The sequence below is a fragment of the Tyto alba genome, unplaced genomic scaffold (assembly GCF_018691265.1).
Source record: "Tyto alba isolate M040663 unplaced genomic scaffold, T.alba_DEE_v4.0 Super-Scaffold_13, whole genome shotgun sequence".
NCBI lineage: Eukaryota > Metazoa > Chordata > Aves > Strigiformes > Tytonidae > Tyto > Tyto alba.
In genome coordinates, this window is record NW_024881275.1 from 1,643,896 (window position 1) to 1,669,294 (window position 25,399).

Genomic DNA, 25,399 nt, shown 5'->3' on the forward strand with positions numbered 1-25,399 from the left:
GCTGATAGGGTTGGGAGTTAAGAGAAGTGGAGTTTTGTTACCATGAAGATTACTGTGTGATTCTGCTTGGCTTTAGCATGCCCAGATACTAGACATGTATGTCATTCTCCCATCCAGAGATACCACTCTATGCTATGGGGAAATGTTCACTCAAGGAAAGGGGCAGCAATATCCTTCTGTGATCTGTAGTCCCAGGAGCTTTATGAGAATTGGTGAAGTCCTCCAAACATCTCCCTGAAAATAACCTAAGGATTGCAGAAAAAGTGGCTACACCTTTTGCAGAAGTGCTTCAGCAGTCCCTTATGCACAGAAACATAAAAGTCTTCCTTTGAAGCAGTGACATAGATAAGGTCTCTCCCTCTTTTCTTCCACTTTCCCAATGAAGCAATGACATTTATTAGTGTAGAAGTTTTTTGCTGTCAGCGGTTTCTCCCATCTGGAGTGCCAGTATTGACAGAAGGGCTGTGTGGTTAGCAACATTATTGCTTGTAAAGATCATCAGTAAGGGCTGAAGTAAAAGCAGGACTGAAATCCCTGACTGGGAACAGAGCATCTTTTTGGGAAACGCTGGGGAGCATGAAGACTTCCTTTGGGAAGGCATTATGGGCTCTTCTGTAAAAGCACAAGCTCTCTAAGGATGCCAATCCCCGTTTCTCTCCTTTTCCTGCCTCCCTGCTCCCAGCAGCATCCTTGGGGATTTATTAGGCAGACCAGAGTAGAATTCAGGTACCCACTTCCCTGTTGTTTAGAGGTAAACACAAGCCTCCTGCACAGAATCTAAAAAATTACAAGAAGAGTTGCTAGTACCAGCAGTCAATGGGATGGGGATCATCTCTGTAATAGGAATGTTATAATGATTTTGAATTCGGTTTACTGAGGAATTCCAGAGACAGGTGGCCGTTGAGATGTATCTCCTCAAGCGGAGGTACTGCTGTACTTTTGTCCATCTGCAACCAACTCTTCCCATGTTTTGGTGGCGGAAAGCTTAAACAAAGATGACTTCTACTAATGGGATTGTAAAGACGGTATGGCAGGAGAGGGAACAAAACAAAAAAAGAGCAGGATGAGGATTAATGGGAAGACTAATTAGGAGTATTGCATGTGTAGCATATTGGACACACATGATGTAAATATTCTGAGGTAAATCGTAGATGCTGATTGAAATGTGGTAAATTAATCTGTCAGGTTTCAGTTTAAACATTTAGAGTTGCTTGCAGAAACTGATTTGCTGCAATCCGTGGAGGCAGAAAATAGGCCTCAGTGAATTATATTCAGAGGTGTTTCCATATTTAAGTTACTCCTATACTATTTTTTTTCTAAGCAAATTGTCCACCTCTTACATTTTCAGGATAAATGTTGTATTGGAATGAATTTGTCTCTGCAAGAGACAATATAGAGTTAATCTGAGATACCACATCTAGTTAAAAATATGTATGTGTACATGTGTCTGTATAGAAATACATACCATGGCATTATGTGCTAAACATGGGCTTTTCTTAAACAAGGTAAATTTTTTTCTAATCCAACTAATTCATTGCAAAGTATTTGTACAGAGTATTGACGTATTGAAGTATGATAATGCATTCTATGCAAAGATTTTTTTGTTTGTTTGTTTGTTTTTTTTTAATGGATAGATTTAGGTCACTTTATAAGGAATTAAAAAGAAAATTATGTTTCAGAAAGAATCCTTGATTACGAATCTTTGATTCTTTTTTCAGTTTCCCTGTCTATAGTGTAATTTAGAATTCTGTTGAATAAGTGATTAGTGGAATTTAACCATAACTAGTGTTATATTTAGTCCTCAAAAGCATTCTTTCTCACTTTACTTTTTAATTGATGCAGTGAAACTCCTGCACTGTGATTTGGGTTTTAAAGACCACAGTGTTAGAAGGACTTAATTCTTTCTGGGCCGAGGAGAAAAATTTACACATTCTCACAGACAACAATATTCTAAGATTGATTTTGATCAGTTTTTGACTAGTTATATGTGTTTTATCTGTTGGAGGGCTGCTCAAGGAGTTCACCCCTTACGGGCCATGCTTCAAATACCAAGTTAACTTTATTTATAGACCTTCTATAGCCTTTAGTTCCTACAGCAATATTGGTCTTTACCTGAAAGTCTGAGTGATATAGTTAGCAATTCTTCCTTTTATAACTAAATATGTCAGCTAGCTGTCAGCTCTGTGATGTGCCTGATCTTCTCTCTTGCAGAATTCAATTCAGTATCAGATCCAAGTCATCTGAATAGCAATGCAAAATGCTGCCAGAATGTTACTCTGTTGTACTTTCTAATTTGTTCTTCCTTTTTAAATTTTATGTTTGATAAAGCTGAAACTTTTATACACCATTGCTTAATTTTATTTCTCATTAGTTGATATAGCTGAAATTATCAGTGTGAATGTTTCTGCTTACAATTTCAGTTTTAGCAAATATGCTACTTATTTAACTTGTCCAAACATGTTGAAGGTATTGAATTTTAAGGCAAAAACATTCACAGTCTGAAAAGGGAGCACTGACAAGTTCAGTCAAAAGGGAAAAGAAGAATAATTTATAAAAGGAACCGTAGATAATGATGCGATCCAGTTGTTTTAAAGTACATCTACCTCACCTTCAATGAATTAGATTTGTCAACAGCATATGTTTTATGCACTACTTCTAATGAAGTGGCATACCAGCACTACAGTGTACTTTGAGGTTTATTCCATCAAAGCTTTTTGCTGTCGTAAAGTAGACCTTTTTAAATAATAGATACTAAAAACTACATTTAAATAACATTAAGGTTGTGACACAAACACCAAATGACAAACTTCAGGCAATTCAAAGTTAGGGCTGACAACTTGTCATTAACTTGCATTGTTGCTTTTTAAAAAAGAAGCACAATTGCATGATTTAAGGATTGAATGTCAGACTAACTTTAAATTTCTTGGCTTTTGTGGGCTGGAGTTACAACCTTACTGTCATTTTTGATACAGTTTTTTTGCATAGCCTCTGTTTTCAGAAAAGTAGTAAGAGCAATGGAAAAAGCACAGGCTTTGTTCTTAATTTAAAACACAGATGTGAAAGTATTGGTCAAAGAACGGGGGCTACCCCATTGTCAAACTTACATACGGTTCTTTTAAACTTCCTTTGCTCTTGTCTTTGCTGATTCTTCTACAGAACTTCTGAGCTACAGGAATTTTAGTTCTGGGAAACTTTAGCTAAAACCCTGGAAAGTGCTAAGAGTTCCCAATCCTTTACTACATAAAGAACCACTTTCAATAAACAGTACTTAATAAAACAAGAGTTTATTACATGTAGAAAGCCTTGTAAAAATATTTTTAATTACTTGAAGTATCGTGAAACAAAAGCAGGTGAACAGGATACTTCCTGTTATTTCTTATATATGCTTCCTATTTTGTTGCTGTTAAACAAAATGGATTTTTCTATTCAGGTATGTTAGCATGCATGTGTAAACACAATCCATTCAATTCCTCTGTAGAGATAATCTCTCAAGGTCTGTAAGATTAATGTAGGCAATCTATCATTTACATCATAGTTTTATTAACTAAATCTAGCACAAACTGGCACTGCTGCCAAGTGGGCAGGCCTGCACCAGCCACTCACTGCAGTCGCACACTCCATGCCACCATCAGTGCTTATACAGCTGCCTGGTAAATGGGGATAAATGGGCTTGCAGAGGGTAAGTGCCTGGTACAGAAGGTTGGTAGGATATTTTTGCCAAGCTAGTTTTTAGCTACCTGATTTGATTCATTATGGTTAGTGTCCACAGCCACTACCAGGTGCAGCAGTCAATCTTCAGTTCTTCTAATACAGTCATAGAGTTATAAAACCACAGACTGGTTTGGGTTGGGAAGGACCTCAAAGCCCCCCCCAGTGCCCCCCCCTGCCCCGGGCAGGGCCCCCTTCCCCCAGCCCAGGGGGCTCCCAGCCCCGTCCAACCTGGCCTTGAACCCTTCCAGGGAGGGGGCACCCACAGCTGCTCTGGGCACCCTGGGCCAGCGCCTCACCCCCCAAACAGGGAACAATTTCTGCTTCAGATCTCACCTAAATCTACCCAATTTCAATATAAAACCCTTGCCCCTTGTCCTGTCATACAGGTCCTGGTAAAAAGTCTCCATCTTTCTTATAAGCCACCTTTATATATGGAATGTTCATCTCAAACTTCTACCTCTTCTGTTTTCTAAGCTGCTTGTTCTACAGGTGGGTGACCACAAGGTAGATTATTCTCAATGAAACTACAGAGCTATGTGGATCTTCCCTAAGCATTTCTTATAGCTGCCATATGCTATTTTGGGGTATTCTGTGGCCTTATAATTTCCCATCTTCTACGTATCTTCTCTCCATTGCTCTTACACCTTTGGAACAACAAAATGAAGTGTTATGTAGCACCGTGGTTTGTATAATAAGTATCAAGAGAAATGGAGGCTCCTAAAGTTAAAACTTTTTTTAACATTTTGAACGTGGACTATTATTTACCAGTGGAATTAAGAAGCTTACTATGCTGTACAAGCAATTTTACATAATACTTAAGCAATTAGGATTTTTATCTGTCAAAATGTTTGTTACTCAAATGCTACCTATGAGTAATTTTTAATACCTTCCTTTTACATAGGATCATGGGTGAACTAACTGAATGTTATGCATAGTCCCTTAAAAATGAAAACAAGATTTCAGTTACAGCGAGAACATATTGACTGAAGGTATGTTTATATATAAATTGTACATTGTTAAGTTCTGAAATTGACTTGCTATAAACTATGAATGCTTAAAAAGTTCTAACTGGATGGTTAGATGAGACCTGTGAAGATTATAAGAAAGTGCTTGTTGGTACTAATCAAGGATATATATGAATTTTTATTGATTCAAGAAAATGTAGGAGATTTAAATTTAGGAGTTTAAAAAAAGTTCCAAACAAGCTTTGTTCTGATTAACCATTTTGTAAATTCTTGCTCTTTACAGCAGCTCTAAAAATTGACTAGCTGTTTTAACTGTTAAGAAATGGATAGGTATGAACTTTGGATTAGTGTAATTTTGTAAGAAGTCTGAATAAGGTATCTCTTTGTAGTAAGGACTTACACAGTTATTGCAGAAGGTAATTGAGACCAAAATGCATATTATACTTTGCCGCATTTGCTTAGGTGCAACAGTCCCTAATATTTATTACACTTAGAGCAGAATACAGTCTGTTCTGCAATATACAGAAGCTTTCTTGACCCTGTGAAGAAAGGGTCAGAAAATGTGGACTGTCTCTCAAGTTGTCTGAAACTCTTTTCTCTCTACAATCAATTGATTTGTCTCCACTCTTTTTATTGTGCTGCTGTTAGTGCCTAGTAGTACAAAGATCTAACTTGAATTAAAACTTTTAATCATTCCAGGAAGAAGTGGTTTAGGGACCTATATTCAGTAGTACAGATAAAGAAGTGGATTATTTGAAATACAAATAGTAGGCTCTACAATGTTTTTAATTCTTACTATGCCAGTTTGACTGGGAGCATGTGAGTTATGTCAGGTAATGCAGACAGAGAGGGTGGTGAGGAATAGAGCCTGCTTAGTTCTTTTCCTGTAATAAACTTATCCGTGGTGCATACTGTGATAGAAGAAAAAAATGGAAAAATCATTCCAGTCTGCCTTAATATTAAAAATCAAATTATTTGTTCCATGCCATTCCGTGATACGCACTTGCAAAGCAATAGACTTTTGATTCTCTTATTTGGAATAAACTTAAAGTTTCTGAATAATATTCAGGTCCAAAGTTTAATATGAGGTGGGATATTGTAATGTCACTTATTACCAGCTTCTCTAGGAAGAATATGTTGTTTCAGTAAATGCTTCTTCCCTTTTCTGTCCCTGAACTCTTTCTTCTTTATTCAGAATATATACCATTAACTATTTTTCTCATTGGATGTTTTGTTTGTGCTTGTAACATCCTCCACACTGTTCCCTGGTGGTTTACCAGTGAAGGGAATCTTAGGCTGGGACCACCTGCTGTTGGCTGGGTCACAACAAGCATAATTTATCTTACAGATTAATAGAATAGATTTGAAACTTGTACTCAAGGTTCACTCTAGAACTCTTATATAAAAATAGATTTGGTCACAGCTCATGCTTCTGAAGGATATTCTGCTAGAGTTGTTACTATACTTAGTTTTAGGCAGTTAAAAAATATATAGCTTGAACCTTAAAAATTTGATTGTAATGTACGTTTCCAGCTTGAATCTTATATGGCTTATTAATTTTTAACTTTAAAAAAGCTGCAAAATGCTATAAAATTAATATAAGGCAAAAGAAATTTAGAAAAATGTTACTGTGACCCTAGAAAAAAGTTTTTACTCCTTTTTTTTCAGTCTGTGATGTCCCCACTCTTTCCCTCTAGAAACTTGAAATGTAGTCTTACTTAAAAAAAATAAATTAGATCTTCAGTTTTCAGTCCAGTTTTGTACTGAAGCAAAAGATTTATTTCATGATAGGCAAGTAGTGCACATTGTTTACACTGTAGTTCCACTTCTTGGCTGGTTGCACAACTCATTTGAGCCTTGTAATTATGCAAGAAATAACACACCGCATGGTGTTCACTCGTAAGATATTTATGAACACTTGCCCTCTTAATCATGAAACCAAAGGCTAAGTGCTTTCTGCACTAGAGAATTTAATATAATATCTTTACAGTAGTTGTTTAAGATGACAGGGAGAAGGAAGCCCTTTCTGCATCACAAATCAGCTGATTGTCTGTCCTTTTTACACAGTAATTTATGACCTGGTCTGGTTCCAAAGAAAGATCTATTTTCCCCTGTGTGAATGCATTTTGTTATGGTTCCCTCTCCCAACTTTTAACACTGTTGCCTCTATCATATTTTGAAGTAGTATTCTTGACACATCTTTCCAGAAGATATGGTAAAATGTATTAGAGCTCTCCATGACTCTCCTTGAATCATACCTGCATGGCATTTCCATGGTATATACAGACTTAACAGTATAGGGGTAAATGAACTTCACCATGGAGTACAAGATGTTTCTTTCATGAGCTGACAGCTGCAGGATGCTTAGTTGCCCTGCAATAAGGACTTTCAGGCTGGAGTGTGAGAGTATAGTTTAAGACATCCTTGAGAAGATGGATGTTCATTTCACTATAACTATTCTTTATTTCCCTTTCTTTCTTCTTCAGCAGCAATGAAAGGGTATTGTGGATAAATATCCTTTAAAAGTGCCACTTGGTTATGCATTGTTTTTTGCTTTTGTAGCATGATAGTTGTGCTGACTTGCACTTCCTGCCAATAAATAAGGATGTAACATCTGATAATGTAAGTCATCAAGTGAGACAAAACTGGATCGAAATACAGGGGATGCTCTGGGAAGGTAAAGGCTACCTCTGAGTCACTAGTTAAAAAAACAATTTATATATGGCTTATGAATTAGTAAGAAGATCCTGTCTTTAAAAATAATTTTAAAATCTATCTTCCCTGATAGTTACAGAACTGCAAACCAGTTAGACACAAGGTTTAGTTTTGTACAATTATTTTGATTAGTGTTAAGTTGATGTGGTATAGACATACTTTCATATCAACCAGGATATTTGTACTTCAATATATTGTTATATAGATGTCTTCCCTATCTACTCCTTCCTTTGTGTTTGGTAGTGCTTAAACCCTAAATGAAATATAATCTGTGCTTTTTTTAGTGAATAAAGCTTGCTGGTATCAGTTATGAGTTCTGCTCTGGATTCAAACTGGTAGTTTACTAGAAGTCAAGACTAAGCACTTCGCATAAAGAGGCTTAAATCCATGTCCTCTTAATTAGAACTGAGAATACCATTCATCAGTGTGTTACTTATATAAGTTTTTTTCTTCCTTTAAGTGATCTTTTGATCAGACCCTTTTTTTTAGAATAAAAGAACCTAGAGGTCCAATGTGATGCAGACCCATGGTAGAATCAATGTACTGCTGTACTTTGACTAGCAGTGCTAAAGGAGCAAAATACAGTAAACTGTTAAATCTCTTACTCTTCACTAAGAAGGAAAACAAAATAAAAAGGCAAGCAGGAGGTTGTCAGGGCATGAAGATGAGTTATTATGGAGAGCCATTTGCCAGCCCAAACTTTTAAAACACTAAAATGCTGATGTATTAGTCGAAAGCATAATTCTCTTGATGTAGAACTCTAAATACCATCTAGGCATATATCTGTATTTCATAGTGATTTTATGGATTCCTCAAAGATAGGCTTTTACTGTTTTAGTGTATTCTGACTAGTTACCAAATAATCTTTTACAACAGCTTTGTTTATTCTTAAATTCACCTGTGCATGGGACAGGGAGTCTGAGATATTTAAACAAGAACTTCAGATAAGGCTTCTGATGGGAAGCATCTTGGTTATTCTGTTTTCTTTTTTCATAGCTAGTAACACTTCAAAACCTGATTGCAACTTTAAATAAGTCAAAATATTAAGAAGCAATAGACTTCCAGATGATTAGAGAGACTGGTGTGTCTATGTGAAGAAAATATTTTCTATAAAAATGTATTATGCTTTGATTAATCCACATAAACTTCAAAAAGAATGCTAATTATGCAATACCGTGCCTCATCAGAGAAATCAATTATTTTTAAACTGATATATGTGAAGTAGCGAGTTATGTTATCAACCTTACTTTGAAGACAAGCCAACAGAGAGGAAAATGATTACAGATCATATCCTTCTGCAGAAGCTTATTTGCCTTGAACATATTTCCTGTTGTCAAATGCTAACCTTTCTCTAGACTGTTGCTGATGTAGTTGAATATAAAGTTGTCTTCCTTGAAATTCTGATTTATATTACATGTTAGCAGCAGCCATTTGGTCAATCTTAGAAATGTAAAATGATCTTGAAACAGATCCTATGAGATCTACGAAATTGAAATTATTTGTATAATCTTTTTCTTAATTCAGTTAGCTTATGACATGCAATTGTCACCTTTTGCAAGCAATTTTTTCTTTGACTTGAAAATGCTGGCTTCTTTAAATACAATTACAGTTGTTGGTTTGCTAATCCTGTGAGTCAGTCTACACTAAACAGGAAGCTTATCTCAAACCCTTGGCAGCTTCAGTGAAAATTAAAAAGCATGCTTTACTGTAGAGATTGTCAAGAGTGGAAATAATATTTGTCCAGTCGGACAGCTTGCTTTTGTAGTCGCTAAATGAAAGTTGAGATTCTGTCTCTTCCTTGAAAGCTTCTGTGTCAAGAAGGTAATTTGGACTGTTTGTGGTTTGACAGGGATTATTAAAATCAGATGAAGTGAAGGGAAGGAAGTGTGAGAAAACAAAATTGACAGTGACACTCTCTATTATTTGCAGCTTGGATCATGATGACTATGTTGATATGATAGATTCTAAATGTTAGGTTCACTGTTGGGATATGTTAAGCAGCAAATACAGTAAAATGTAGTTATAGATGATTTTCCTGACTTAACACGAAGCCATTCCAGCATTTATTTTCATTGGGAAATTTGAGAAGGGGAGTGTAGCAGAAAATGAAAGACTAGAGGGACAAATGGAAGGAAAAAGGGAGTGGTTCAGAAAGAATTTAATTTTCTCCTTTGTGATTTGATTTAAGGAGCAACTCTCTGTCCTTTTTTTTGAGTTCATACAGCTTGCTAGTATACTTCAGTGGGAATAAAACTGAGGATTAAGAATTGATGGAACAGGTTATCAAATTTCTTTTTACAATGACTTGAATTTTTGTAGGAATTTTTTGGCATTAATAGTTTTGCATGAATTGAGCACAAGTCTTAAAGATTGCTGTTTCACATCAATTTTGCATGACCCGCATCTTGCATGTTATTTTTAAATAGTGATCTTTTCTGCCACTTTGAGATAAATAATTGAAAAACTTAAATTACTGCAATATTCATATAACTGAATTTTTAATTGCTGAAGATACATTAGCCGCACACTGTATGCATCTTTTGGTGTCTAGTGAATATACAATGTATTATTTAATCCTAATCCTTTGTTTTATCTCTTGGTTATATAGGTAAACTTTCAATTTTTGAATAGTCAATTTAGTTCAGAAGTAAGACATCAGATTAGTCAAGTTTGAAGGTTGTTCTCATTTCTATATGGTTTCCTTTTCTGTTTTCCCATAAGGGAACTTAGCAAAAAATTCAATTTTGGGGCACTTTTCAGTGTAGTTTAGGATTTCATAGGAAAGTAGAGAACTGAAAGGAAAATAGGTGACACATGAAAGCCTTTGCTGTTGTTTAACATAGCCATAGCTTCGTCTGTTTCAAACAACGTCATGCAACATTTGAACAGTTAAGCCATGTCAGTATAGCAAGTCCTGTCTCTCATCTTCACCTGTCTTTACAGCAGTGAAGCATATTAGCATCCAGAGTGATTCATCTCCCAGAACAAAAGGGGTAAGGGAGCAGAATGACTGAGGGAAAAGAGGTTACGCAGAATTGTTCACAGACTTGCAAAGTAACTGTCATGAGAGAATAGGGTGGTGTTGAAAACACAGTGGGGACAGTGGTAAAGGAAGTGCTCTGATAATAGAGCACATGAAACTTGTGATGTGAGGGGAGGGTGCCAGACCCTGATGTGGGCTTGAGGGGGAGAATGTGAAACACAGGCAACCACCCTGAAATGGGAGAGGATTGAAAATGTGTCCACATGACAATATTAGAGGGAGGTAAAAGATGCAGCAGTGAGCTACTCCTGTGTGAGAAATGCACAGTTGCAGAAGCATGCATTTGTACTATCAAGAAGTCAGATTAGAATTTACAGTTTTCTGTCTTGATAAAAACAGTACCTACCAACCTGAGGACGTGCCTCAGCTGTGCTTGATGCTAGGCATAGTACAAGACAGTTCTTAATCAGAAGATCTCACAATATGAGTAGGACAAATGAAAGAGAAGGAAGGAAATAGTATTCCCATTTTATCAAATTTAAAGAACAGGTGTTGGCGATTTACCCAACTTGTGCTCTTTAGTGGAGTTAGTCATGTCTAGCAGAAGTAGAAATTGAACTCTACTCACAAGAGTGTGACCCTTGCAACTGAGTATAAGTGTGTGTATATTTGTCATTTAAGGAGTTAGAGATGGCTGTGTTGGTAATGTATAGAAGACAGATAAATCAGGCCAGTTTCACGCTTTGAAGGAATACTTTAATAGTTTGACATTAATAAACAATACACATAGTTCTTAGTTGTTACCAGTCATTCTCACATAAGATTAAAACAATTGGTCCTTAACAAGTTTTACTAAACTATGAGTATATAGTACCAGAAAGCATAGTTAGCATTGATGGTTTGGGTCCTTGATGGTCTTACTTACTGAAGCAGCCAGCCTCAACCTCTTAATGAGGGAAGGCATGAACCCAATAAGCAACTTCCCCCCAGATTTTTTCCTTTGTATTTTATGCTTCTTAGCCTCCTCCTCAAAGAGATAGGGAGGATCTCATTTGCTCTCAATATAATTGGTTCTATTTTTTAGGATCAGGACTGGTTCTGGTTTTGCCAGGCATCTTTTCTGTTTATTCTGCAGGATTCTTCTGGTTCCAACAGACATATATCCAGCCTTATTTGTATACTTTTGTCTAATCTTGCATATGTTCTTGTTTACACATGTTTCTTGAGTGCAACCATACCATAAGTTTCTTTTTTTCCCCTTTGCAGTTGTGTGCTTCTGTTTAGCTGAGTTACAAAATGCTTACACATTTTCACAGGTAGTAGTTAGCAGTTACAGTGCTGTAGGATGCTTATTCACTGTCAGCAGTTATGCTGTTTTAGTGACCTTGTGTCTCTTTTCAGTGCAAGGAACTATTAATTATGTTGTACTTAAAATGGTAGAGGTGGGTTTGCTGTGCCTAGAAGCATGGGTTCACCAGTAGATTGCAGCTGTGAGATTGTGTTCTGATGTTAATACCAAATGGGAGGTGACAGAGTACACTTGAGCCACAGCAGTTCATAACCCAACAAAAAAACAATAATGAAGAAGTTGGAGACAAGTGGGGTTACCCAGAGAGAGGGAGAAGCAAGCCAGATATCAGCCATTTCGTGGCAAACCATTACTGGTTCTTAGAAATACAGATGCTCTGTTACCTCCCTCAGCTACTGTTAGGGAGTAATTCATTGTAAACACCATTGTGTTATACTTGTGTATTATGTAGTCTATTGTTAACTATTAATCGTGATAAAAGTGTACAAGTGAAAGACAGTCATCTTGAAGGAAATCAGAAGGATTTTCCTTTTTTCCCCATGGTAAATGAATTTCATTTGGGGACAAAAAGTGACAAATCCTAACTACTTATCTACATGCTTACTTCTGTATTTCCATGTTGTCATTCTGTGGTGGCATTCTTGAACTGCTTTGTGTGCACAAGTACTTCCAAGTGCAGAAATAAAAAAAAAATAGCACAAATTACAGGATAATTAATTAGAGGAACATTTAGAATTCAGTTTACTGTTTGCGTGGACTTCCTCTATGTTAGATAGTGTTGGAGGAGTGCTGCCCTTCCTGAACGTGCAGATTTTACCATATTACTCATCATTTTGAAAACATCGCTATTCTGTTGGAATCCATATCTGTCTCCTGGTGTCTAGTATTCATCAAAGGGGAGCTTAGTTGGATCAGGCTACATTTCAAATGGCTGTCTGTGGAATTAGTCTGAAGAGCAAGGAGAGAGAAATAATAAACTCAAACCTGAGCATTTCAGTATTTACAGTGCTTTCAAGAACAAAAGGTAAGATGTTTGTTTAGAGATTCAGAACACAGCAGATCAGAAGAGATGCTCCTGGCAAAAGTGAATGTGAATTATTTTATGTAGTTCCAGAGCTAATTTCAGATTTCTCATTGTTTGTTCATGTTAGTGCAAAATGGTTGTACTGAGTTATTCTTAATATAAGCAACAGAAATGCATTTCACAGTTTATACAATGTAGTATTTTTACTGCAAGTGTGATACATGTGCTTGCTTACATTTTGGCATAGGTTATTCTATGAAGATGTAATTTAGCATTTCAGTTCCTACTGAAATGTGTAGTTCAGTTACTAGCTGAGACACCTTTTCTTGTATAAATAATTTTTATTGCAGAGCTTTCAGTTGTGGCAAAGGTGTTTTGTTTTTTTTTTTTTCCAAAGAAACAATCATAACGTAGTACCGGTATTTGTGATTAGCAAAAGTTCACTTTCCACCCCCTCCTTTCCCCAAAGGTTCATTCAGCCAAAGGTAAGGGCAAGAGCCTGGAATCTTTCCTAAAGACATCTCCTAAGAAATGGAGAAAAAGGTCTCCAAAGGCTTTTGGTGGGCCCTTACAGAGGCCATGGTCAGCTAAATCTAGCACACACAGTGATTAAACACTCCATGATGATTTCTAAGGGATAACCTACCCTTTATGTTTCTGTCAGTGTTTTATGCAAAGGACCGATTTGCTTTGATAGTATGTGTTGGCTGTTGTTTCTAGAACCACTGGACCTAGAAACTAATGCTATATTTTTGTGAGGTAGCATGTTAATCTACTGCCTGTTTGTGATACCAGCAATTAAAAGCTTATTGAAATATCTAAGTAATGTGAGCAGAAAAAAAATTTTAAAGCAAGGGCATTATACTAAATAAACATTTTCAGTATTTTTAAAACATCTTGGTAGGCTGACGAAATAAATTTCCACATTTTGGAAGCCATATAAATGAAATTTTGCTTAAATGAATTTGAGTAAAAAGTGATAAACATCAGCATTTTGTATTTTTCTCTACTAAATGTTACTGCCCCATCATAATTATTTTTGTATCATAGAGGCTCTGCTTCTTATTTGTCTAGCAGGGACTCCTGTATATGTCACAAGGATTTTGAGAAAATGCTGAGACCTCTTAATAGTTTTGAACTGAGATTTTATTGAAACAGAGAAGCTCTAAAAATTAGTATCTGAACGAAGGGATTCCTGTGCTGACTTCCTAAATTATAATATAAAAAATCTCTAATTACATTTTTTTGACCAGTTACTCAAGAGAGAATTACAGTTATTTTCTGGCACCTATTCTGGTGTCCATTATAACGATGCAAGCACGATAACTAACTTGCATGTTAAGAAGGGATCAGGAGTAGCAGCCTGAAACTACAGGTGATTTATGTTAGATCTGAGAAATAAAAGTCTAAAAACTGAGTCAAAATCAACAGGAGAATGTGTGAAAAAGATGGCATTGAATATGTGGTATTAGTAGATAGAGTTGCTTCAAATGAGAGTAGACTTTATTGTCAGTAAATGGACTAAAATTTGAAGGATAAAGTCCTTTGGACTATAACCCAGACAAGGCCTAAGTTTTCTTCTTTTCCTTGTTTATACCAATTGTGTGGGTTCTTACCATGTTTCATGTTATATTTTTGGAAAAGAGCTATAAAGTTTGATCTACAAATACTTTGTGTTTATCAAGTCTTACATTTTATCTTGATTACAGTTAAAAGCTGAACTTTAACTAATAAAATGTAAGCTTAATGCAAAAAATACTGTAATCTGTGTTGATTACTATTTGGTGCTGGAAGACTAAGTTTACATGAACAAGGAGATTGAGTTTCCACATAAGTGAGGTAAGTATTAGTAAAGTTTGTCAAGAGTTGTCTTTTCTATTTCTGTTTATCTTTAGCTTAACTTGTCTTTTTCCATGTCCTTGAGGGTATTCAGTTTCAGATAGTGGTTTATGACACAGCTTTTTGAAGCTGAAATAGGCCTGTAGATTGAAAAGCTGTTGGCCACAAACTGTGCTGTGGTCTAGGATGCCAAGATAAGTTACATGTGGAATCTTATTGCCTTCCTTCTTTAAACCGTGATTCCAGTTAAGTTTGAGTACAAGAATATATGGTTGTCTATGAAAAATCTTGAGATTCAGTCATACAGCAGCTATTCCAAGGTAGAAATACTAGCTGGATGTTTAGAGAGCTAACAAATACCCTTTCAGAACCACTTACATATCTTTTTGGGCTGCCTCTTTTTTGATAGTTACTATCTATTTTTTCCCAACATACGGCAAACTAGGAGATTCAGAACAGTTGTATTCTTTCTGCCTTTGTTGTGGTACTTTAGCAAATCCAGGAGACTTACTTTGACTTTATAGATGTTCTCAAACAGAAATACACTTTTCATAAATATGTCTCAAAATAAGGAACAGAAAATTTGCTCACTTATGCTTGGAAATATTTAAGACAGTTTTTGTGGTTTTTTTACTGAACGACAAAGTTGTACAGAACTCCAGTAGTGGCTTGAATGGGATTCACAGGTTTGCTAAAACCTTCCCCTCCTGTATTTTCTTCTAGTCAGCTATTTGAAATGATCTGACTATAACATGAACACAACACAGATATCTTTCTAAAATAATCTAAAAAACAATCGGTGCTACAAAAAAATTATTTTTCCAGATCTTTAACTTACACAGTTGTCCTGGGTTGAGTGAGTGGTGGAGTTTTTTGGTGGCAGGGGAGGGGGCTATCGGGGCGGCCCCCTGTGAGAAGCTTCTCGAAGCTCCCCCAGCTCCATGTCAGCTCCACTTCTGTTTGGGAAATTGAGCCCATTGGCTGCGCCTCTGCGATAACGTATTTAAGAAGGGATGTGGTGACGGGCAGTGGGACTTGCGAGGAAGAGTTGGGGCAGCTGCGTGAACACCAAGGTCAGTGGAGGAACGGAGGAAGGAAGGAGGGGGGAGGTGTGCCGGAGCAGAGACCCCCCTGTATCCTGTGGGGAGACGGCAGGGCGGCCCCCCCTGCCACCCATGGAGATCTACAGTGGAGCAGACATTGATTTATGGCCTGTTGCTCCTGCTCGGCATAATCAAGGTTCTGTGCCCGAAGAAGGCCGGGGTCTCATGGGAAAAGGCAGCCCCGCTGCTGTAATTCAGCGCTGGGAGGATTGCAGCATGCGGGGGAGTCCCACGCCGGAGCAGCTCGGGAAGGGCTGCAGCCGTGGGAGAGAATCCAGTCGGAGGAAGTTAGTGACCCATGACGGAGCAGTGTGGGGAACGCTGCGGCCCGTGGGAGGGACTCATGTCGGAGAAAGTTTGTGGAGGACTGTCTGCTGTGAGAGGGGGACCACGATGGAGCAGGAGGAACAAGTTTCGGACACTCCCCTCACCGAAGATGAAGGAAGTGGCAGCACTGCCTGCACCCCCCATTCCCTGCCCCTGCGCCCCTGGGGGAGGAGGTAGAGATATCGGGAGCAGAGCTGAGCCCGGGAAGAAGGGAGGGGTGGGGGGAAGGTGTTCTCAAGATGTGGCAATGCTTCTCACTGTCCTACTCTGTTATGTGTTGTTAGTGTCTGTAATAAATGTATGTCTTTTTTTCTTCCCCTAACGAGTCTGCCTTTTGCTTGTGATCATAAAGGGGGATTTTTTCCCCCTCCCAGTCCTATCTCGAACCCCAAGCCTGGCTCTCTGTCCCTTCTCATTGCTGGAGGGGAAGGGAGAGAGAGCTGCTGCATTGTGGTTGGCTGCCAACCAGGCCTAAACCACGACAACAGTTTAAGAAAGACTAAGTGTATAAGTGTAAGAAAGCCTAAGTGTGTAAGTGTGTAAGTTTAAGAAAGTGTGTATTTATGAACTATCAATGTTTGCTCTTGTAATCATCTTTCTAAAAACTATGTAATAGTTCTTTAAAGTTATAGTTTATCTAATTTTTCTTAGTTTTTACATCTTCCCTATTAAGTACTGTACTGAGATTATGTCTGAATGGTCTTTCAATATTCAGGCTCCCAACACAGAAACATCTGATCTTAATTTCTCATGATGAGCTATTTATAACACCCATGCTTTATATCTTTCATACCATGGCAACCAGAGTGTGTTGTCCAATTTACCTATGCTTTGGCTAACATGGAAGTCTAGGGAATAGAGTTTTGTGGTAGATAGAATGAAATGCTAGGCAAGAAAACTGGACTTTTGAGGATTCGCTTGCCCATTTAGTCTGCCGTATTCAGTAGAGTTGCAGCTGGATGTGAGGAACACAGCCAGTGAAAAGCATCGTATAATTTGAAAGGCTCCATAACCCTGGGGAATGCCAACAACTGGTGTAATTGGATGGTTCTGTCAGTGTGGCAACATTTGGTTATGAAGAGAGAAAGAAATGACATTTTATTTATAAAATGCTAATTTTAAAAAAAAGTTTTATAAATATTTAAAATTTTTATTTGCAAAATGTATATGACTTACTGAATTGGATTTTATTTACAGAAGTGTACTATTTCTTATGTAATACAGGAGTTTTAAAGAAAAATTGACTTATCTAAAGAACTACTCTCGGTGCCTCACTTTCATCTTTTTTGAAAAAAAGTGAACACTGAAAAAATTGGTAGTCAAATATTATTTTTTAAGAGAACAAAAAGTTGATTATTTAAAGTAATTTGATGTGCAAAGTATTAGATAAAACATTCACAATATAATCAATAATGTATTCAATATAATTGAAGGTGACATAATACAGACTTTTTAGTACAATAGTATGATTTTTAAGTAGGCTTTAAGAATTCTGTTAAAGGGGAAAAAATGAAAGCAAGAGGAACAAATCAGAAGGATATACAACTCCCTTTCCCTTTTCCTCCCTTGCCTTCCTCCTCACTTTTGCATCTTGCATACTGCTTAATTACAAAGATATTGGAAAACTTGTTTTGAAGAATATATCTAAGTTAAGGTGTAAACAATATTTTCAGTAACGATCTTTCAAAGTAAAAATGAAAGTACTGTTCCATTTTGGTAATTAAAAGCTGCCTATTTGTTAGGTAAACCGAGAAATAGTACTATCTAAAAATCTCTTTTATAATCTTTTTAAAATCTTATTTGTGTGACAAGTATTAGTAAGTCATCTGGCAATTTTTAGAAATGTAACATGATTATGTTTCATTTTAAGCACCTGGAAAATGAGTAACAACCTCCGTCACAGAACGACATTTTTATTTTGATAATTTATCCAACTTTGCACAGGAATTTCTATAAGAAAGAACACATAGGCCTTAACCAGATCATCCTTTTTAATTGTTTGTATTATTTCTCATGTATCTTCCAACTTTAGTGATGACTAAGGTGGAAGTCCTCGAGTGAACAGCTTTTATTAAGCAACCCAGATTTGATTTTTAATTGTCAGCTGAAGGAGTTAGAATTCTTGTGGGAGAGACCTGGAGGGCAGCATTTGGCAAGCAGTCTAGTGGAAGGCAATATCCCTTGCAGTTATGCCCTCCCATTTCTCATACTTTATGTATTAATGTTTAGGCCACTGTGTACCTGGCATTGCTTCAGTCTCTCTCGGTTATGTTAAACAATGATGCTGTTCTCAACTGCATCGTAGTCAGGGGGGTCTCACGTCTTCTGCCGTTTTGGCACTTAATTTTCTCATTATTTTCAAGAAGAATCCACACATACCTCCATCGTTTTCTTGACTTTTTTGTTGTTTTATTCCTTCTTCTGTGCCTGTGTTTCTGCATAACTTATTATGCAACATGAGGCAGCAATATGCAAATAAATGGTTTGAGAACTTACTCAGAAACACAGAAGGAGAGGGTGACATGGTTCTGAGATCCATCGGAGAAGCATTTTTCTGACTAGTATATTGTGTGCTGCTCACTCAGGTTCTCATTCTGAGTGAGGTTTCAAAACTGCCTGATGAAGCTGTACCTCGGGATTTAATCATAACCTGAGTCCTGAAATCCTGCCTTGGGACTTTGTTCTGTCAACGTCCACATCCTTTCGGTCAGCAGACCATTCTGACTGCAGTAGCTGACATTTTCAAAGAGGTTTCATGTCAGGAAATACCTTCTGTGATTGTTTTAAAACACTGTCTTGAGTGTGCTGAGGTCTCCCCAACTCCACTGGTCATTCATGCTGTGTTCTGAGTATAATTTGTTCACACAGAACTTGCAACTCAGGTTAATCATGCCTTTGAGTAAGTTGATGGACCACAGATAGCCTCTCATCGTTTTCCTTGGTACAAGGAGGAGAGGAGTCAGGCAGATGCTCCTGGATGTGACAGAAGTTAGACATCAGTATTTAAAACCACTTAGAACCTACATGTTTAGTATAAATGGTGCCAAAATGTCTCAGATTCTCCATCATCTTGCCTTTTCCACTTCTGCCTATCAGAGGTATTTCCTGTTTAAAACATTCCAAGTGTGATTCATCTGCCAAACAGCTAGCATCCTATGTGCAATTGAGTTGTTCTAGGACAATCCTTTCATTTTCCTGCAATTAGACAATAGGGAGGCTTTTAGAGATGTTTCCTCATTTTTGGTATGGTGTTTTCCAAGTGCCCTTATCTGGATGTCTCTGCAGTCCCTAGCTAGTAGATGCCTTTACCGTAAGTCACATTTTGCTCATTTCTCACTCACACTTTCATCCCGTTCCTTTTTGCAAAAAGTCTTTGGAGACTCACTTTCTTTTCCTGCTTCCCGAGACCTCCAGATAGCACAAATCAGAATAAGGATTATCTACACAGAAGGTACAGGCTGTTATTACTGAACGCTGAAATCAGGACACAGCTGTGTGTCTTATAGTGATTACTCCAGGAGGATTGATGCTTGTCATACATCTTTGCAAAGTACAAACCTCATCTTCTCCCTAACATTTAAGGATCTAGGGTCATCACTTTCCATGTTTGCCAGCATCACAGCATGACTGCATCCTTAATTAGGAACACCTAATATTTTAAGGCTTTGTCTCTTATACTGAATTACAAATTCTGGCTAAATTCAGCAGTCAGTTACAGGGAATTTCTCTTCCATTTGTGCAACTGTTTTCCTGAAGCTTACTATAACTTTATCTCTGAGTTTTCTACCCCTCTGAAAAACTTGGCGGAAATTGAGAATAGGGTGTGTCTGTGACAGTGTGGAGAAAGACAGATGCACAGACAATGGTTGCATAAGCCCCATTTTCTTTGGAAAGTAGACTGAAAAGCAGGAACACAAAAAAAAAGTTGAAGTAGAAGAATAGAAGGTGAGAAGGCAATTAATGTATTAAATAAAAAGGCGTTTTGTATAAAAAAGAGTGGGAAATAACTTTTTTTTTTTTTTTTAACCTACATTCCACATATTTGTGCTTTAAAGGAGGAAAGGCTATAGACACTGAGGCGGAAGATGTTATTATAGGTGGTGTGTCACTGTTGTCACTTATGCTGTGGTGTAAAGCCTTTTTCAGAAAGGAAGTGATGCAGATGTCTTTAAGATTATTTACTCTTGCTTTGCTGTCCTCTTACAGTTTGTATGTAAACAAATATTCTCAGCCAAAATAGTTCTCACTTCTGGGCTTCATCATGAATTTGCTGGTATACTTTGAATAAGTAGTGAAGGTTTCTTTTGAATTTGGAGATGGAAAGATAAGTCTGATTTGATATATTGACTGCTTTGAAGGTTTGGCTAAGAGACTAAGCAGCTTGATTTTTCCATTTCATACTCCTGGATGTGGAGTATGGGGGAAGCAAGCAGATGTTTTTCATTCAAGCAAGACCTTGTCTTGCAAGCTTGAAAATACCTAACACGTTCTAGGTCATGTATACTCCAGTATATGTACTCCTCTGTACATATTAAAAGGAAGTAGTGTCATTACTTTGCTTACAGGTTTCTTTTTCAAGGAGAAAGAAACAGAAGCATAACGGTGCTTTTGAAGTTGAAAATCTTAGATGAGTAGGAAGCAGTATGTGACTCCATTACCCTATAGTCTTAATGATGTATTGAGGAGCATTGGGCAGTATGGCATGAAACTTTACAAGTTAAGTTATACCAGGAAAAGCTAATTTAAACTTTTGATTTAAGAAATGAAAGATTTAAATTAAAAAAAAAAAAAAAGGGAAATTTATTGGACATTTACAGTTGCCAATAAAATGTTTCATATGACCCAGTGTAGAATTTTGTAAGAAGGTTTAATAATAGTATTTGGGGAAAAAAAAATCCATGACATTTACACTACTAAACAAGCCTTTAAGACTGTAACTACAAACTTGGACCCACTTAAGAGACATCTCTATGGAGAGCTACTGTATTTCATTTTTATAAAACTGACATTTTTCAAACTCTGGGCTTTAAATTGAGAAGTAATGGAATAGAATGTGTGGGAGTGAAGGGGCTATAATGCAGCCTAGCGTATAAAAGCTGTGGTCACAGACTTTTTTTGTAACTCTTTTTAAATATAATACTTTCATTGGAAGGCTATTTCCTCTTAAAATTCTAACAACTCTGTATCTGATCTACTGAACTGTAAGACCTCAAAGGTCTTGAAATTTCTTTCCTTTAAATACCATTGTCATCAAAGAGTATTGTGTCAAGATGGAGGATTTTTCCAATAAACAAGAAGATAAAAGGCTTTTATGGTCTAGTATAGAAGTAGCTAGTATGTATTTGTAAAGTTTTTAGTTGAAAATGGTATATGTTAGGTTCTTTGCCAGTGTGTTAAAAGATTAGTTCCTTCAGTACAGTCCTGATAAATCTGTGCAGTTTTAGACATTAATGACAAGCAAGACAGGAAGGCTGAAGCAGGTGTTTTTGAGAGCATAGTTCTGAGAAGGATTTGAGGGTTTGTAAGATGTTGCCTCTTCTTTCTGAGTTGGTAAGTGACAGAAAATGAGAAAATTCACTTATTATCCCTAAACAGCATCTCTTATTGCCACAGTTGGTCAGAGAATTCTGCAGTAGATGCACCATTTCTCTCACGTGTAGGAGATAATTTATATTCTTGTCCTTCATGAAAAAACACAATGCTACGCAGTCTTTCTGGGGAAGGTAATTATTGGTCTTGGCCATTTTCTCATACTAGTATGCAAAATTTACTCAATACTTGTGATCTTCAGCTGTAGCTGTAGAAAATAAATACTATATGCTATATGAAATTATTCCAGTTATTGTATATTTTCTTGGCATATACCAGTAGTCAAAAAAAAAAGTTTGATAAGAAAAAACAGTAGGTATTTCTTACTAGGCTTATAAGAATCTCTTGTCTCTGCATTAACGATTACTTTACTGATTGGTAATTGTTTTTGTAAATGAAAAGTATTTTTAAAAATCCATCATTCATAAAGTGTATCCGTTTGACAGTGAGGTTGATTGAAGTAGTCTTAACTGAGGACAATGGCAGAAGAGAATTTTATGCTGTGTTTGTGTGTATGTGGTAATGGCAGAAAAGTCAATTACTGATTTTTTTTTTTTTGGTAAGGCATTAAACCATATCTAAAGAATACAACATTGCACTAGGATTGTCTATTTTTTTAGCCTGTTAAATATAATAGAACTACAGGCACATAAAAAGAATTCTGTGAGGAGAGGCATCTTGAATCCTTCTTTTATCTCTACTAAAGAAAGCCAGAAAAGGGAAAAAGGAAAAAAAAAGTACATTTGTATACAAACAGTTGTTGTCACACTTAATGGTTTTAGTAACTGTAAGAATAATAAAGTAGGGAAGGCCACTGACTTTTCACAGGTAGGATGCTTAATGTTTGTGGACTTCTTGTTTAAGAATGGCTTGTTTATAAATGTTGAATCTTGTATCTTGTACACCATAGGATTCCAGCTACAGGGTAACTAGCAGAGAGACAGGGATGGTGTAGGATGGTTTCACTCAAGAGTTACTCAGAAAATGGCCATTTCTTCTCTTCTGAAGGTTATGAAATCATGTTATGCTTTATTCCTTTCTTCTGACATAACTCCTCAGGAGTTTCCTTGCAACTCCAGATGGCATGTTCCTCTTTTGAAGTCACTGCCTTTGACCAATAGTGTTTGATTAAGTTTATGTAAATGAGAATTCTCTCCTTGTCTTTGAACATCCCTTACCAGTCCTAAGTATCAGGAAATCTAAAAAAGCAGTGCTGATTCCTTTGCTTTATATTCCCAACATTTCACTTCTTGTGACTCAAAGAATGGGGGAGAGGCAGTAGGGAGAACTCATCGATCTTAGTTCTGAATTCTTGCATGTACATATGCCTACAAAACAAGACTAAGCAACATAGTTTGAAAAAACCTACAGGTATTAAAAATAATAGCATATGCTATTTGTCAGAAATGTGCATTTTCACATTCCTTTTTCAAGGCTTTAGGCAGTATTCATGATTCAATGGCTGATATAGCTGCCCTAGATCAGAGCACTGCATTCTGATATTACTGCTTTAGATAGAAGGCACAGCTTGCTGTTTCATCCACAATGAGCACTGTGTTTCTTCAGTCTCTCTGTGGGTTGTATCTTATTCTCACTCTCTTATTTGCTGTCTCTTATAATGGCGAAATTTCGGAGAAAAACTGTATTCAATACAGTTACAAATTTAATTATAGAGACTTAGAATCTCTCTTTGAAAGATATAAAGGAAAATGTGTTATGTGTGTGGTGAATAATAACTGATGAATATAAAACATTTAAATATACATTTATGACAACAGCAAATATGGAAAGTCTGTAGGGCAAACATTACAAGATGTTTTTAGTAAAACTTGTTTCAATATTATTTGTGGCATTCAAAATATTTTGTAAATATGACCCTCATGAAGACTATTTTTCATATGCATTAAATATTTTTTTACAGGAACAATATGGTATTTTTGTAAAAGCTGAGTATGCGTCAGTGAAGTATGGGAAACAGGTGAATATGAAATGTAAATTGGGAAATTTAAATAGAGATCTTCAGTACCTGCCTATTAGCAGAACCAAAAATGGGTTATGTGCTTTTATAGATAGAATTTTTAATTTATTCCTTTTCTTTTACCAGTCTTTATTTTAAACAGTGGTACAAGTTTGAAAGGATATTTACCATAGAAAATTGTGTAAGAAGCATTTACTGTGTCAGAGTAGAGCTCAAGAAATGATAATTTTTAAATGTATTTCTTATGTAAGCTCTATGTGGTTTCCAAAAAAACTTTAAATATTCAGACGATGTGGAGTCCAGAACAGTAGGAATTTCACGTTGAATAGTATTATCTCAAGCCATTGCCATCACTGTTGCTGCCTGCTGTGCGATTGCAGATGACATCTTCTGTGCTGTAAAGCGGCTGGGAACAGTTGTGCAACTAAAGATAGATAAAGGAAATCATTGTTAAGATGATGGTTTGAAAGTGTAAGCTGAGTGATGAAAAATCTTGTCAATTCTCTCATCCCCTTTTAGTTTTGCAAGGATGCTAGGGCAATAAAAAGATATCTCCTGCAAGATAAGAAGCAGTATCAGAAAAAAAGCTTCAATGATTTGTCTAGCTCTCTGTACATATAGTGCTGCAGTTTGAAATATCCCTGTTTTCAAATCACGAGTACATTGACATCCTCTTTTTAAAGTAGTTCTAATGGTAACAATTTTCCTTTATTGTCCTGGATATGGGTGGAATGAGAGCTCTAGGGGTAAAACTCATATAATGTTAAAGTAAGTTTTCAAATATTTAGACTGACTGTAAAGTAACAGTCCAGAAAATTTGATTGCCATGGTGCTTGGATTGCACTTAGACAAGGCATTTTGTGCTGAATTGTGGAATATTATATGTGGAAAAAATGTTGCTAAATGAATATATGTATTAGGTAATAGTTTCTAAATATTTTATATGTACAAGTTATTGTTTAAATTCAAAATATAAATAGTTATTTAAAAGTTGTCTTGAAATATACTGAAGGTAATATTTGAAGTACTTAGAAATAAGTGTCTCATTATACAAGAACTAAAATAGTACATTGGCATTAACTGAATGAAATTAATGGCAGGTCATGAGTTCTATAACTCCTGAATGACTTTGTAAAGACTGATTTGTGGAGTTGTAAAATAATGAGATTCAGTTTATACAAATCGTGGTTTAGAAATCAGTGATTTGAACACAACAGTATCAGTATGCGTTTCTTTATCTACTGAAGACATTTCTTTACACATGTATGCTGGTTGTGGTGAATAACAGAAATTATGATACAACCAAAACATTGTTTCTGTAGTACATCAGCAACCTAAATTAGCATAACAAAATTTAAGATATTTTATTTTATTCTTCAGCTTTAGACACAAAGTTGGTATTTAGTTCTCTAATTGTCAAACCATTTATGTTAAAATTATTTGGGTTTCATTTAATTAAGATTGTTATTTGTTAATTTTCAGTCTTCTGGAATAAATCTGTTATATATTGCCTCATATTCTGGCCTTAGCAGGTTAGAAAGACTGGGAATTAAGACCACCTACCCAAGTATACATCATTTACTTAATGTGACACCCCATAAATTGTTTGTTCCATTAAATATCTATCAGTGCTTAAGTAGTAAATTCTGTTTAGGTTTAGATAACTTCTTTAGATTATTTCATACACAGTAGTGTGTGTATAAAAGCCTACCTCTGGATTTTATTGAAACCTTAATGGTTTGTTTTGTATTCTTTCTGAAAACATACTATGTAATTTGCTCAAGTATGTCCTATAGTGCTCAAAGACAGATCTCTTTGGATCTGAATTGTATGAAATGATATACTGCCTAAAGGTT

The 25,399-nt window shown here is 36.3% G+C and overlaps 1 protein-coding gene across 5 annotated transcripts in view; it reads left to right on the forward strand.

Moving 5' to 3' along the window:
• The window catches only part of KIAA0825 (KIAA0825 ortholog), a 252,615-nt gene that overhangs the window by 6,076 nt on the left and 221,140 nt on the right, over positions 1–25,399 (forward strand). For 3 of the 5 annotated variants that reach the window (XM_032993074.2, XM_032993078.2, XM_032993077.2), the window contains exon 2: positions 4,613–4,700. The exons of 1 other annotated variant lie outside the window; for it this stretch is intronic. The gene's annotated coding sequence lies outside the window, so the exon portion shown is untranslated. Of the gene's footprint in view, positions 1–4,612; positions 4,701–7,238; positions 7,354–25,399 lie in introns of all 5 variants that reach the window. One more of the 5 variants, XM_032993075.2, reaches the window with a different exon arrangement.